Source organism: Haematobia irritans, chromosome 3 (assembly GCF_050003625.1).
Source record: "Haematobia irritans isolate KBUSLIRL chromosome 3, ASM5000362v1, whole genome shotgun sequence".
NCBI lineage: Eukaryota > Metazoa > Arthropoda > Insecta > Diptera > Muscidae > Haematobia > Haematobia irritans.
This window is the reverse complement of record NC_134399.1, coordinates 197,695,866-197,712,276: the sequence shown is the minus strand read 5'-3', so window position 1 is coordinate 197,712,276 and position 16,411 is coordinate 197,695,866. Positions and strand designations below refer to the sequence as shown.

General features: G+C 29.9%; 1 protein-coding gene and 1 non-coding gene across 2 annotated transcripts in view; both read right to left on the bottom strand.

Annotated features, from left to right (window-relative positions):
• The window catches only part of LOC142230832 (uncharacterized), a 135,424-nt gene that overhangs the window by 35,103 nt on the left and 83,910 nt on the right, over positions 1-16,411 (bottom strand). The gene's annotated exons all lie outside the window — the stretch shown is intronic.
• TRNAI-UAU (transfer RNA isoleucine (anticodon UAU)) lies at positions 2,855-2,946 on the bottom strand. Its single transcript is given in 2 exon segments — positions 2,855-2,890; positions 2,909-2,946. It is a non-coding gene; the product is annotated as a tRNA-Ile (tRNA).

Genomic DNA, 16,411 nt, shown 5'->3' with positions numbered 1-16,411 from the left:
AATTAAAGAAATAATGAATTAAGTAATATATTAACTCATAAAACTGTGTTGTTATCGATGTGAAGGACATAAAACAATAAATATTCTTGTCAAAAGAAAGCCAAAGTTTTAATATAAAACTTACCAATTCTCTATTAAATTGTACGCTGAGATTAAAAAGTTATCGAAATTCATTTGGGGATACTCTGAAATTAAATATTTATTTTTTATATTAAATAGAAAACATTAAATTGGTTTCCAAAAAATCTAATCAAAAAATAATATGCATAAAAAAAACTAAATATTCTGGTTAAAATAATGTTAAAGAAAGCTTACCAATTCATAAAAATGTTTCCAAATTGTTATTCTGAAATTAAATATTTGTTTTTTACAATAAAAATATTAAATTTGTTTCCAAAAATATTTGATTATTGTAATACTAAAATAAGGTATTAAAAACATGTAATTTTGATAATAAAAAGGTCATAAAAATTTAAATATTCTAGTGAAAAGAAAGCCAAATTTTAAAAGAAAACTTATCACTTCTCTATTAAATTATACGCTGAGGAGGAATATAAAAATATGCCCGAATCCATCTTGGGGTTGCTATGAAATTAAATATTTTTTTTTACAACAAAGAAAAACATTAAACTAGTTAAAAAAAAATAATAATAATAATAATTAGCAAATAATGATATAAATAAAAAATATCCTTTTTAAAAGAAAACCACATTTTAAAAAGAATACTTACCAATTTATGATTAAACTATATGCTGAGGTGTAACAAAAATTTTCCAAAAATATTTGATTAAAGTAATACTAAAATAAGGTATTAAAAACCTGTAATTTTTGACAATAAAAATGTCATTAAAACGTAAATATTCTAGTGAGAAGAAAGCCAATTTTTAAAAGAAAACTTACCACTTCTCTATTAAATTATACGCTGAGGAGAAATATAAAAATTTGCCCGAATCCATCTGGAGTTGCTCTTAGCTTAGATATTTTTTTACAACAAAGAAAAACATGAAACTTGTTAAAAAAAAAATAATAATTAGCAAATAATAATATACATAAAGAATATTATTTTTTAATAGAAAACCACATTGAAAAAGAACTCTTACCTATTTATCATTAAACTATACGCTGAGGTGTAACAAACAATTTTCCAAATTCATCTGGAGTTACTCTGAAATTGAATATTTATTTTTTACATTGAACAATAAAAATTAAATTAGATAAAACAATTTCAATATACTTTCCATTTCAGCATTTTTTCCTAAATATTGAACATTCTTAATAACTTTTTTCTAAGCTACCGATCATCACTTCGCCATCGTACATCTCATCGCTAAAATATTAATAACTTTCATTTCAAAGTTTTAATAAACAAACACCAATATATGTCTAAAAAAACCAAAATATTCCATACCTTTATATTCCCTTGTTACATACTGGCTAAAAAGATGCAACAGCCCACGCCAACGCCAACTATATAACTGAAGCATGCCAAACAAAACCAAGCAAAACCAAAACATTCCTACAACAACAAAAACACATGTGCCTTCATTGAAAACAACACCTCAACCAGACAAATAAACCATTCGCCAATAATAAACACACACACAAACCACTGAAAGAACAAAAACAACCCCACGCTCAGATATACACAACATCCCCTTCACTCGCTACCATTTCTCATTATTGCATTGCATGCTCTCACTCTCAAAAAAAAATCAAGTAACATCATCTTTACATTAAACATATTCCACTTTGACGAGAAAGATCTCTGTACTATGCATTAGTTCATCGCATCTGTCCACAATTTACTCTAAAAACAATGCTCTTAAATGCATATCAGTATAAGAACGATGAAACGTTTAACTTAAAATTAGCAAAAACTTCATGAAATGATATCTACCCATTTTTGACGAAAATGTCTATAAATTTAATTACATGTGAACTAAAAATATTTCATTGGGAAATTTTTTACCAACAATTATTAACTATAGGAATTGTCAGTAAGAAATTGCTATCCACTTTCAAGTTCATTTTTCGTAAAAAAATATTTTCTCATACAAAAAAATCTTATGGTAAATTGCACTTATTATTTAGAAAATACTTTACATTTCACAAGTAGTTTTATAGCATGACAAACGAATTTTTAACTACCAGTTAAGAAATTTTTTAAGGAAATTTCCATCGTATTTTGTAGGCCATGAACTAAACGATTGCTACTTAGAATTTGTAAAATTTCCTTTCGAGTAGTTAATTTTCGTTGAAGATACGAAAAATGAACTAAAATTCTGGAAAATTCTTGTAATAAATTATTGTAAAAATCTTCTTAAATTTACGAGACACTTTTTTTTCTGTGTAGAAAAATTGGTTTTACTAATATAAAATAATTTTTGTGTCGTAGGGTTTATACGACCGTTTAAGATGCTTATAAATAATACAATAGTTCTGTCCAGTACTATAAGAAAAAACACAACAAAGTTGTATCAACAGTGAAATCTCTTAGAAATTTTGTCCACATTTGGGAGGTGACCACCTGTGAGAGGTTTCTGATTTTCAAAGAACCAAACAAGCATATTTTAAAGTTACCGTAATGTTTTTTTATTTAAAGCTTCCCATTTTTTAGCAGTGGTAAGAGCTCTTTCTTTATATTCCTCTTTGGCTATGGGAGAAAACCCCCGAACTTCTAAACTTCACATTGGTGATGAGATGACGATTCTCTAATAATTCTTTATAATCTTCTTTCAAGAAAGATTGACTGACAATTATATATTTGGCGATTTGCTTCGCTCCAATTTTTGATATGTCTAACACACACGCGCACAAATTTTGATCATCATTTTCATAGCTAAAAAACTCACACTGCTCCAGGTGAGGCTCGAACTCACAACCCCGGCATTGCTCACAAGTTACTGATTATAAGTACCGTGCGCTAACCAATTGCGCCACAGGAGCGATTATCAGAATTTTGTCAAAAGTTTATAAAAACCTCTACTACAACAACAAGAGTGTTTTGTGATAGTAGTATCAGCAATGTAAGTTATTTTTGGCATGAAAAAAAAAACTCAATCCCCAGCGACAGACGTTTGATCTAGTGTTAATTCTAACTTTGTTACATTTTTAGATTAATAAATATTAAACACCATATAAAGTTTGCCAAGAATATGTTTTTTTATTAGCATTATAAAAAAGGGGTTGTATTTATATTAGGGTGTACCGAATTTTTGTTATGTTTTCTATAATAATAGTCTATCTTTATTTAATAAAAAAAAACTCATACACAATATCCCAGCAAAAAATTCTTTAGCAGTAAGAGTTTAGTTGCGCTCATAAGCGTAGGAAGGCCTCTGGGGTGGGGGCTTAGACCCCCCATTACTATAGAAAATTTTGTCAATATTTTATATTTTTTATAGATATTTTTATAGAAAATTTCATCAAAATTTAGTTCCTTTATAGAAAATTTCGTCAAATTTTATTTTTTATAGAAAATGTTATCAAAATTTTATATTGTATAGAAAATTGTGTCAAAAATTTATTTTTGAAGTACCTCTTAGTTGGAGAGTAATATTTGGTAAAATCTACCAAAATATCAAGAATTATACCACAATCTACCACAGTAAAAAATCTACCATTTTTGGTAGAATTCTACCAACTGTGGAAATAACTCGTCGACACACGCCACTGCGGATTTTCTATGAAAACCATAGACCAAGGAAGGTATAGCCGCCGATTCGCGCGGCTGATTTCAGTCGCCGCCGACCATTTTTTGCCAGTCGACGCCGCCGCCGGATATGTCGACTCATCTCGACTCAAATTTAGCCGCCAATTAATCAAAAATATCGATTTAAATCAGCAAAATGTATTTGCAACTGTTGTATTTTTTCCCAAAATTTTTAACCTTCCACCCACAATCAAGCTGCTATAATAGTTTCGCAAATATTTAGCTCAGAAAATTTTAACGAAATGTAAATTTGATTGCAAGATTGGATGTACAACTAATCTCATTGCCATTCGAATAACTTCAAATTGATTTTATAATGAATAATTATCAGCCGCCGAATTGACAAATTTATATCGGCTTAGCCGTCAAGCCGCCGCCGCCGGAGACAAAAATTTAGTGCCAACCGCTGCCGAAAAAAATGGGTCGGTTTCATTCTCTGGTCATCACGATGTCTTTATATTTCCTTCGTCTATGATGAAAACACAACTACCGTGAATGTTGTTAGGATAACATTTTGTTGCAAAATTTTTATAGCAACTTAATACTGATTGTATGTGTGTGGAAGGTTCAAAATTTTGCTAAAAAATTCAACAATTATGAATCCATTTTTCAAAATCTGAGTCAAGATTAGTAGACATATTCGGCAGCGGCGTTGACAGCAAAAACGAGTCGGCGACGACTAAAATCGGCGGCTTCATTTCTTAACAAGGATTAGTAACATCTCGGGAATTAGACTCTGTCAAATCGCAATTGTTTCGGTGTTCGATAGTAAATCATAAGGGATGAGTTCATGACTGTGACTTTTGGAGAAAAAAAAATTTAAATTACACAAAAAAAAATACGTTCCAAAGTCGTGTACAGACGGTAACAAAATGAAACGGAAACGTTCCCAAAAAATCAAAAAGGAATGTTCACAATTTCGTCCACGGTCGTTCACGATTTCATGAACGGCATTCGTTTTTCTTTGGCCATGAAAAGTCTTAAAATAATCTTTAGACGTTATTATAGCAACTCCATCGGTGGTGCAGTGTCCAAAGGCGACCGTTAACGCGTGTGGTGCAGAAAACACGGGTTCGAGTCACGGTAGCGGAAATCTTTTTTTAATTCTGTTTATAAACTCGTAACCATAACGTTTTCAGATCGTGAACGCTGGTTGTTATTTCGACAACGTATGGTATCATTTTATCGTTGTCAGATTGACACCGCCTGTTCTCCGTTCGACACCACATAAGTGTTGATTCACTTTCATGAACGAATCGTTTTGAAATGAGCATGCCGTGCATGATTTGTTTCTAGGGAAATGCGTCTTCTGTTATAAGCATTGTTATTTAAAGCATTGTTATTTATTAAATCTTTAACCCCCAGAAAATATATTTTTCAGTGTGGCAAGTTTAAAGAACTAACAGGTTGCCTGATAAGTCCCCGGTCTGACACATAGATGGCGTCGCTAGTATTAAATGCATATTATTTTTATATAGTACCAACCTTCAAATGATTCGTGTCAAAATTTGACGTCTGTAAGTCAATTAGTTTGTGAGATGGAGCGTCTTTTGTGAAGCAACTTTTGTTATTGTGAAAAAAAATGGAAAAAAAGGAATTTCGTGTTTTGATAAAATACTGTTTTCTGAAGAGAAAAAAATACGGTGGAAGCAAAAACTTGGCTTGATAATGAGTTTCCAAACTCTGCCGCAGAGAAATCAACAATAATTGATTGGTATGCAAAATTCAATCGTGGTCAAATGAGCACGGAGGACGATGAACGCAGTGGACGCCCGAAAGAGGTGATTACCGACGAAAACATCAAAAAAATCCACAAAATGATTTTGAATGACCGTAAAATTAAGTTGAACGAGATAGCAGAGGCCTTAAAGATATTAAAGGAACGTGTTGGTCTTATCATTCATCAATATTTGGATATGCGGAAGCTCTGTGCAAAATGGGTGCCGCGCGAGCTCACATTTGACCAAAAACAACATCGTGTTGATGATTCTGAGCGGTGTTTGCAGCTGTTAAGGCCGGTATTCTGTTCGGTTTTCGCGTTGAAACTCCATACAAAATTAAAAAATGCGAAAAACTAGCGAAATTTTTCCATTTGTGGTACTTTGTTTTTTCGAGTTGAAAAACTGACGTTTATAGCATGGCGCCATTTGCAATGTGAATTAAGAAATAATTTATTTATTAAAACTATTTGTGTGGGTTTATAACACATACACGGATTATATTTTTGTTCCGAAACTATACAAAGGATCAGCAGATCAATTGCCCAAAGAAAATAAAATGTTAATTTTGTAATAACAAACAGCAACCACCAACTTAATTCAATATCTCTCCCTGTAAAATAGCGCTCCAAGTTACCTAAATAAACACCGCTTTTATGTGCGAAATAATGGTTTCTATAAAAATTGTTCGCAAGAATGAACATAGTACCGGCCTTTAACTCGTAATACACCCGAGTTTTTCCGTCGAGTCCAATCGACAGTCGGCTGAGTGGACAGCGACCGGTGAACCGTCTCCGAAGCGTGGAAAGACTCAAAAGTACGCTGGCAAAGTAATGGCCTCCGTTTTTTGGGATGCGCATGGAATAATTTTTATCGATTATCTTGAGAAGGGAAAAACCATCGGTGACTATTATATGGCGTTATTGGAGCGTTTGAAGGTCGAAATCGCGGCAAAACGGCCCCTCATGAAGAAGAAAAAAGTGTTGTTCCACCAAGTCAACGCACCGTGCCACAAGTCATTGAGAACGATGGAAAAAATTCATAAATTGGACTTCGAATTGCTTCCCCACCCACCGTATTCTCCAGATCTGGCCCCCAGCGACTTTTTCTTGTTCTTAGACCTCAAAAGGATGCTCGCAGGGAAAAAATTTGGCTGCAATGAAGAGGTGATCGCCGAAACTGAGACCTATTTTGAGGCAAAACCGAAGGAGAACTACCAAAATGGTATCAACAAATTGGAAGGTCGTTATAATTGTTGTATCGCTCTTGAAGGGAACTATGTTGAATAATAAAAACGAATTTTGACAAAAAAACGTGTTTTTCTTTGTTAGACCGGGGACTTATCAGTCAACCTGTTAGAACAACTAATTTCAAAACTATGCCATTTACAGCCAAGGCCTTCGCTCATTTTGGGCTTTGCGTAAAAAAGTACTCATAAATAAGAAAATGTTCGCCGACCGACAATCGCTTTCGTTGTGCACACACATGAATCAATGCTGGAATTTTGAATGTCATGAAATAATAACTCATGTGTAGCAATACCTCTGCAGCAATGATCATGGACAACAGCAATTTGATAAAAAAAATCCCAGCCAGATATTTTGTGATGTGACACTTGTATTACTGAGAAGACCATTAAACTTGATACGAGTATCTCCTGAGGCGAGTATTAAGACAATACTGTTGTAGGCATATATGGTAGTTGCTTTTATCCACGTGCATTCATATCTGACCACGTATTTATGACAGTTGCATATGTCTATTGTCGGATGACAATAAACCGTAAAATCATATTGAAGTTAAAATAAACCAGTTGAACTCGAACTACTTTTATAGTTCTATTGCCAGACAAATAGGTTTAATTGGAATACTTACAACATCGAACTGTTGACATAGTTGATATTCAAACGAGATGGGGTTGAGCATCCATTTGCGGTCAAAATAATAACAGTTCTTTAGGAATAGATTCAAGTTTTACTTTTTGGTTACTGTAACCAGATTTAGATTAAAGTTATTTCAAGCAGTTCTTGTAAGAAATATCACATGCAGCTGTGCTTAGTAAAATAGCATTTATTTTTTTTCGATAATTTAGCACCACTCAGCAAATTTTCTTTGGAAATTGGTAAAATTATAATTCAATAACATATAAGTTAACCCGAATCAGCCCAGTGTTACCATATGGTCACATGTAAAATAACTCGATTTTTTTCGTGTTGTACGAACACAAATCGTACCCAATGTGACCATATGGTCACACCCTATATCTTTCGATCTGAAAGGGCAAAATGAAAAAAAAATCGATTTATAATCCCTAGGACCTACATTAAAATTCAAAAAAAGAAGTTCTGGGTCGATTCGGGTTAAATTGTTTGAATTAAAATTGATACGAAATTATAGCTGGTAACGAATTCCGTGAAACGAAATTATAAACCAATGAAGTTTTGTTGCTAAAATTGTTACTTTAATACTTAACTTATTCGTTGGGGACAAATAGTTATTATACTCTGCACCACTTAGTAGATCCACATTTTCGATAGCATATCAAATCTGTACAATGTGTTGGATGTTAAATATAAAGGTTTATGTTCACATATACATATATTTAAATCTGACCCGATCTGGACAAAATTTATTAGACTTCTACAAAATCTATATAGTTAAAATTTAAGTCGGCTAAAGTCGTGGGGTGGAACACAATGTTAGACAAAATATGAGAAACTTTAAATCTGAACCAATTGTGAAACAACTTCGCAAATGTGTATTTATGATTCGATTGATATGAAGTATAGGCGAATTGGAGTCATTTTGTACAAGTTTTCGACTTAGCAGTGGCGATTTTACAAGGATTTGCATTTGTATTTTGGCCATTTTTGCACAAATCGGAAAAAATATATATGGAAGCTATATCTAAATCTGAAGCTATTTCAACCAAATTTGACATGCAAAGTTACTATGTTAATTCTACTCCATGCATTTCATGTAAATCGGATTACAACTTTGACCTCTGTGGTCATATGAAGGAAAATCGGTTGCTATATATAATTCTGAACGGATATCAACCAAAATTGGGATGCATATCCAGAACCTTAATTCTACTCCCTGTGCAAAGTTTCAAGTAAATCCGACTAAAACTTTGGTCTCTGTGGTCATATTAGTATAAATCGGGCGATAGATATATATGGGAGCTATATCTAAATCTGAACCGATTTCAATAAAATTTAGCATACTTGACTATACCACTAATTGTACTCCTATTGCAAAATTTGAAATTTTGACTAAATTTTCTATAGAAATAAAATTTTGATCAAATTTTCTATAAAAATAAAATTTTGACAAAATTTCTACAGAAATAAAATTTTGACAAAATTTACTATAGAAATAAAATTTTGACAAAATTATCTATAGAAATAAAATTTTGACAAAATTTTCTATAGAAATAAAATATTGACCAAATTTTCTATAGAAATAAAATTTTGACAACATTTTCTATAGAAATAAATTTTTGACAAAATTTTCTATAGAAATGAAATATTGACAAAATTTACTATAGAAATAAAATGTTGACAAAATGATCTATAGAAATAAGATTTTGAAAAAAATTTTCTATAGAAACAAAATTTTGACAAAATTTTCTATAGAAACAAAATTTTGACAAATATTTCTATAGAAATAAAATGTTAACAAAATTTTTTACAGAAATAAAATTTTGGAAAAATTTTCTATAGAAATAAAATTTTGACAAAATTTTCTATAGAAATAAAATTTTGAAAAAATTATTTATAGATATAAAATATTGACAACATTTTCTATAGAATTTAAATTAGACAAAATTTTCTATAGACATAAAATTTTGACAAAATTTTCTATAGAAATCAAATGTTGATAACACTTTCTATAGAAATAAAATTTTGACAAAAAATTTCTATAGGAATACAATTTTTACCAAATTTTCTAGAGAAATGAAATTTTGACAAAATTTAATATAGAAATAAAATTTTGACAAAATTATCTATAGAAATAAAATTTTGACAAAATTATCTATAGAAATAAAATTATGACAAAATTTTCTTTAGAAGTACAATTTTGACAAATTATCTATAGAAATAAAATTTTGACAACAATTTTCTAAGGAAATAAAATTTTGACAAAATTTTCTATAAAAATAAAATTTTGATAAAATTTTCTATAAAAATGAAATTTTGACAAAATTTTCTATAAAAATACTACTAATTGTACTCCTATTGCAAAATTTGAAATTTAGACAAAATTTTCTATAGAAACAAAATGTTGACAAAATTTTTTATAGAAATAAAATTTTGACAAAATTTTCTATAGAAATAAAATTTTGACAAAATTATCTATAGATTGTACTCCTATACTACCAATTGTACTTCTATTGCAAAATTTGAAATTTTGACAAAATTTTCTATAGAAATAAAATTTTGCCAAATTATCTATAGAAATAAAATTTTGACAACAATTTTCTATAGAAATAAAATTTTGACAAAATTTTCTATAAAAATCAAATGTTGACAAAATTTTCTATAGAAATACAATTTTGACAAAATTTTCTATAAAAATAAAATTTTGACAAAATTTTCTATAAAAATAAAATTTAGACAAAATTATCTATAGAACTAAAATTTTGACAAAATTTTCTATAAAAATAAAATTTTCACAAAATACTCTTTAGAAATAAAATTTTGACAAAATTTTCTATAGAAATAAAATTTTGACAAAATTTTCTATAGAAATAAAATTTTGACAAAATCTTCTATAAAAATAAAATTTTGACAAAATTTTCTGTAGAAATAAATTTTTGACAAAAATTTTCTGTAGAAATAAAATTTTGACAAAATTATCCATAGAAATAAAATTTTGACAAAAATTTTCTGTAGAAATAAAATTTAGACAAAATTTTCTGTAGAAATAAAATTTTGACAAAAATTTTCTGTAGATATAAAATTTTCACAAATATTTTCTATAGAAATAAAATTTTGACAAAATGTTCTTTAGAAATAAAATTTTGTAAAATTTTCTATAGAAATAAAATTTTACCAAATTGTCTATAGAAATAAAATTTTGACAAAATTTTCTATAAAAATAAAATGTTGACAAAATTTTGTATTAAAAAAAATTTACAAAATTTTCTATAAAAATAAAATTTTGACAAAATTTTCTATAGAAATAAAATTTTGACAAAATTTTCTATAGAAATAAAATTTTGACAAAAATTATCTATAGAAATAAAATTTTGACAAAAATTTTCTATAGAAATAAAATTTTGACAAAATTTTCTTTAGAAATAAAATTTTGACAAAATTTTCAATAGAAATAAAATGTTGACAAAATTTTCTATAGAAATAAAATTTTCGCCAAATTTTCTATAGAAATAAAATTTTGGCAAAATTTTCTATAGAAATAAAATTTTGGCAAAATTTTCTATAGAAATAACATTTTGACAAAATTTTCTATAGAAATAAAATATCTATAGAAATAAAATTTTGACAAAAATTTTCTATAGAAATAAAACTTAGACAAAATTTTCTATAGAAATAAAATTTTGACAAAATTTTCTATAGAAACAAAATTTAGATAAAATTTTCTATAGAAATAAAATTTTGACAAAATTTTCTATAAAAATATAATTTTAACAAAATTTTCTATAAAAATAAAATTTTGTCAAAATATTCTATAGAAATCAAATGTTCACAAAATTTTCTATAAAAATAAAATTTTGACAAAATTTTCTAAAGAAATACAATTTTGACAAAATTGTCTATTGAAATAAAATTTTCTATAGAAATAAAATTTTGACAACATTTGCTATAGAAATTAAATTAGACAAAATTTTCTATTGTAAAAAAATTTCTATAAATTCTATATATTTAAAAATTTTATTTTTTCCCTTATTAATTTAAATATAACTATCCCAATTTACATTTGCATTAACTAGATACAAAATACTTCCAATAAAAAATATAATGGCAAGCTATCCGTCAAAGTCTATCTCATATTTTATATTCTCCGAGAACTCAAAGAGAATCCATTTCAGAATAGCTTCTGTAGCAAAAACCACAAGAATCGAGAAACATTCATGCATAATTTTTTGTGGTAAAATTCAACTAAAATAAATAAAATAAACTCAATCTCCATTAAATGAAGAGCATCGAGATGTGGTTAATAATGTTTTGAAATCTTAAGCCATGCCAAAACAAAATAAAGAATTTAATGTGGTATAATGATGTTGTAATATTTGTATAATGGAAAGATTCTGGGTTACGGGTGTGTATGTATTTTGAAAGACACACTGGTTACTCCGGGTTTTTTTGTGGTGAAAAAGTATACGTTACAAACAAGAAATGACACTCAAAGAAGAAATACTTTCCTAAGGGATTAAACTACGAACTATTCGGTTTTTAAGCCAACACACTAACCCCTGGTTCATTGTCATCACCACTTCAATATCGGTGTAGTCATCAACGCATACAGTCAAACATGTCTAATTGTGTGTGTACTAAACACTGATCCATATATAGATCAGTGTTTAGTACTCATTTAATAAAACTTCGTTTAAAGAAGAAAAGAAAAACAAAGTTTACCACGCATAACTTTTAGTTAGAACAAAAAGGGAAGTAATGTAATTTTACATGCACTGAAAAATATATTATCGTGAGTCCAAAGATTTCATGTCTTTAAAATACGAATACGAAGTTTGCACCCAGAGAAGGAATATGATCACCTCAAACATGTTTTAAGAGCAAAATGTTATTTTTGAGTGGTGACCATGTAACATGGTTTTCGCAACCATGTTATTTTCTCGGAAATCATGTATTTGATTTCGGCAAGCAGGTTATATTTGACGAGAAAATAACATTTTAGTGACAAACATGTTACATGGTCACCATACAAAAATAACATTTTGCTCTTGAAACATGTTTGAGGTGATCATATTCCTTCTCTGCGTGTGCTTACCATAGAAGACCCATTTCTCTGATATAAAGGTTTTTCCAAAAGCCGATGAAGAAGCCGATGAACTCAATGAAGTTTTTTAATGAAAAATAAATATCTTTACTTGAAAGAAAATTTCGTTTTTCCAAGGTCAAATATAATAAAAATAATTACTAAATATTTCCCCCATATACAAAAAAGTTAAAGAAATCTTCAAGTCTAGTTTTACCATATAAATTCATTCGATAAACTGTCAATAAATTGTTTTTCATATGGGCATTTGAAAATATTTTATATAAATTGTTTCCCCAATAAACCACTGTTTATTATACGAGTGCGTTCCACATTATTTTTTAAATTATCAAGTTAACATGTTTTTGTGTTTTTTTTTCTCGTAGTTAATACGTTTTTATGTAGGTCTTAATAATACATTCGCCGTTGCTATTTATGAAATTCACTGAAAGCGATAAGATTTATTGGATCTTTAAATTACTTACGAAGTAGTACCATTTATGAATGATTTTTGTTTATTACTATATTTACTTTTAAGAATAGTGTGGAACTTTTTGTTGCAGGAAAAGAAACACTTAATAAATTCTGAATTTTTAAAGCATTACATTTCAACACTGCTAGTGTAGTAAGCTTAAAAATCTTTTGACAACTTTGACAGGAATATTTAGTGCATTCCATGTTGAAAAAAATCCACTTGGTTAACTTGAAATGCAAATGAGTTTTGTCATCTATCGATTTGATTATTGCCAATGGGTAGTATTCGACATTTGGCAAATGTGTAGTAGGGGTCATCAACCACGTCATGTGTTTAAGGTGATTTAGATTTCAAGCTTACAGATTTTTTTATGATCTCGGTTTTTGCAATAGGCTTTGGAAATTACGAAATGAAATTAGAAACAAGTATAATATTTCGAATAATTTTTTTATAGGAGGTAAATAAGTTATTTTTGCTTAGTTTTAAAAAAAAAAACAATCACCAATATAAAGTGTATAATTAAATTATAGTGTTATCTCAATACATAACATACATATATAATTTATGTAGATAATTGATGTCAAATTATCAAATTATTTCCAACCAAAAAAACTGGTTGAAGTTGACTACGTCGACATTTAAAAATTTAACTGATACAATTAAGTTTTTAATCAAACTAAAGTCACTTAAGGAAATGATTGAAAATATAAATTATCCCAATTAATATTTTAATTAATAAGAAAATATTTCTATTTAAAAATATAATTGAAATTTTTTTCGGAAATATCTAGTTTTTATATACATACGAGTGTTCTTATTTTTATACCCACCACCATGGAATGGTGACGGGGGCATAATAAGTTTGTCATTCCGTTTGTAACACATCGAAATATCGATTTCCGACTATATAAAGTATATATATTCTTGATCAGGGAGAAATTCTAAGACGATATAACGATGTCCGTCTGTCTGTCTGTTGTAATCATGCTACAGTCTTCAATAATGAAGCAATCGTGCTGAAATTTTGCACAAACTCGTCTTTTGTCTGCAGGCAGGTCAAGTTCGAAGATGGGCTATATCGGTCCAGGTTTTGATATAGTCCCCATATAAACCGACCTCCCGATTTGGGGTCTTGGGCTTATAGAATTTTGCCTGAAATTGGAAATCTAGAGGTATTGTAGGACTACAAATACGTGTGCCAAAAATTGTGAGTATCGGTCCATATTTTGGTATAGCCCCAAATATGGACCGATACCTGAAATTGGAAATCTAGAGGTATTGTAGGACCACAAATACGTGTGCCAAAAATTGTGAGTATCGGTCCATGTTTTGGTATGGTCCTCATATAAAACGACCTCCCCATTTGGGGTCTTGGGCTTATAGAAACCGTAGTTTTTATCCAATTTTTCTGAAATTGGAAATCTAGAGTTGTTTTGAGACCATAAAGAGGTGTGCCGAAAATGGTGAGTATCGGTCCATATTTTGGTATAGCCCCCATATAGACCGATTTCCCGATTTTACTTCTTGGGCTTCTATAATCCGAAGTTTTTATCCTATTTGCCTGAAATTGGATATCTAGAGGTACATATAATAATATGTACCCTCCACCATGAATTGCGTAGAAACTTCTACGAAAGACGGTTATACACAATCGAATTACTTGGGTTGTGGTATCTTAAATCGTTTTCTAAATTGTGAGTTAGTTTTTGCATGGTTGTTAGAGACCATATACTAACACCATGTACCAAATGTCAGCCGGATCGGATGAAATTTGCTGCTCTTAGAGGCTCCGCAAGCCAAATCGGGGGATCGGTTTATATGGGGGCTATATATAATTATGGACCGATATGGACCAATTTTCGCATGGTTGTTAGAGACCATATGCTAACACCATGTACCAAATTTCAGCCGGATCGGATGAAAATTGTTTCTCTTAGAGGCTCTGCAAGCCAAATCGGGGGATCGGTTTATATGGGGGCTATATATAATTATGGACCGATGTGGACCAATTTTTGCATGGTTGTTAGAGACCATATACCAGCATCATGTACCAAATTTCAGCCGGATCGGATGAAATTTGCTTCTCTTAGAGGCCTCGCAAGCCAAATTTGGGGGTCCGTTTATATGGGGGCTATACGTAAAAGTGGACCGATATGGCCCATTTGCAATACCATTCGACCTACATCAATAACAACTACTTGTGCCAAGTTTCAAGTCGATAGCTTGTTTCGTTCGAAAGTTAGCGTGATTTCAACAGACGGGCGGACGGACGGACGGACATGCTCAGATCGACTCAGAATTTCAGCACGACCCAGAATATATATACTTTATGGGGTCTTAGAGCAATATTTCGATGTGTTACAAACGGAATGACAAAGTTAATATGTTAATATACCCCCATCCTATAGTGGAGGGTATAACAATAATGTTGTTCGTAAATTCAATTTTTATTTGAATCAATAATTGAAAGTGCATAAAAAATAAATTTATTTTTAATAAAGCATATTTTTATTTCTAATTAATACTGCAGTTCAGGCTATGATTTTCCTGATTTAAACAATTTAAGTTAAAAATTAATTGGATAAATTAATTTCGTTTTTAAAAATCTTTTCGGTGTTGTTGGGAAAACTTATTTAACCCTTTCATGCCGTATGTGTCCTATAGGCAATATTTAGTTATTTGCCTCCAATTACCATTAAATTGATTTACTTAACTTAATAATTTTTTGCATTTTTAGGTTGATTTAAGAGTGATTGCACAAAATTTTTAAAAACAAAATATTTTATTAAGAAATTAAGTGAAAACTAAGGTCAAAGAATAGTTTAAAGTAAAAATGAAGTGTTTTTATCTTTAAATATATTAAAATACAGTTGTAATTTATTTACTCTAAATTTTAATCATTTTTATATCCACAGTGGTGAACTTCTCTCTTATCACTGAGTGCTGCCCGATTCCATGTTAAGCTCAATGACAAGGGACCTCCGTTTTATAGCCGAGTCCGAACGGCGTTCCACATTCCAGTGAAACCACTTAGAGAAGCTTTGAAACCCTCAGAAATGTCACCAGCATTACTGAGGTGGGATAATCCACCGCTGAAAAACTTTTTGGTGTTCGGTCGTAGCAGGAATCGAACCCACGACCTTGTGTATGCAAGGCGGGCTTGCGAACCATTGCACCACGGTGGCTCCCGTGAATAGATTTATTAATATACACACTCAAAAAGTTTACTTGGATCCAAAGGTTTTGACCTTCCCTCAAGGATTTTGGTATTGATTCCGAGCTAAAGATGAGGCTTCTTTAAAGTAAAGATATTTTTTCCGGACCTCCCTGGCATTAAATCTAGGATCAATAAAATTAAAATTGGATACAGATCTCATTCATCGAATTTTTTCTCTTTTTGCGATATATCAATATAGATATTTATGTACAAACAAATTCCAATTGCAAAATCCAAATTATGCTAGGTACTTCAAAGTAAAAACTGTTTTCTTAATGCCAAAAAAAAACTTTAAACCAAAGATGCAAATCCTTAAAATAAGTCTT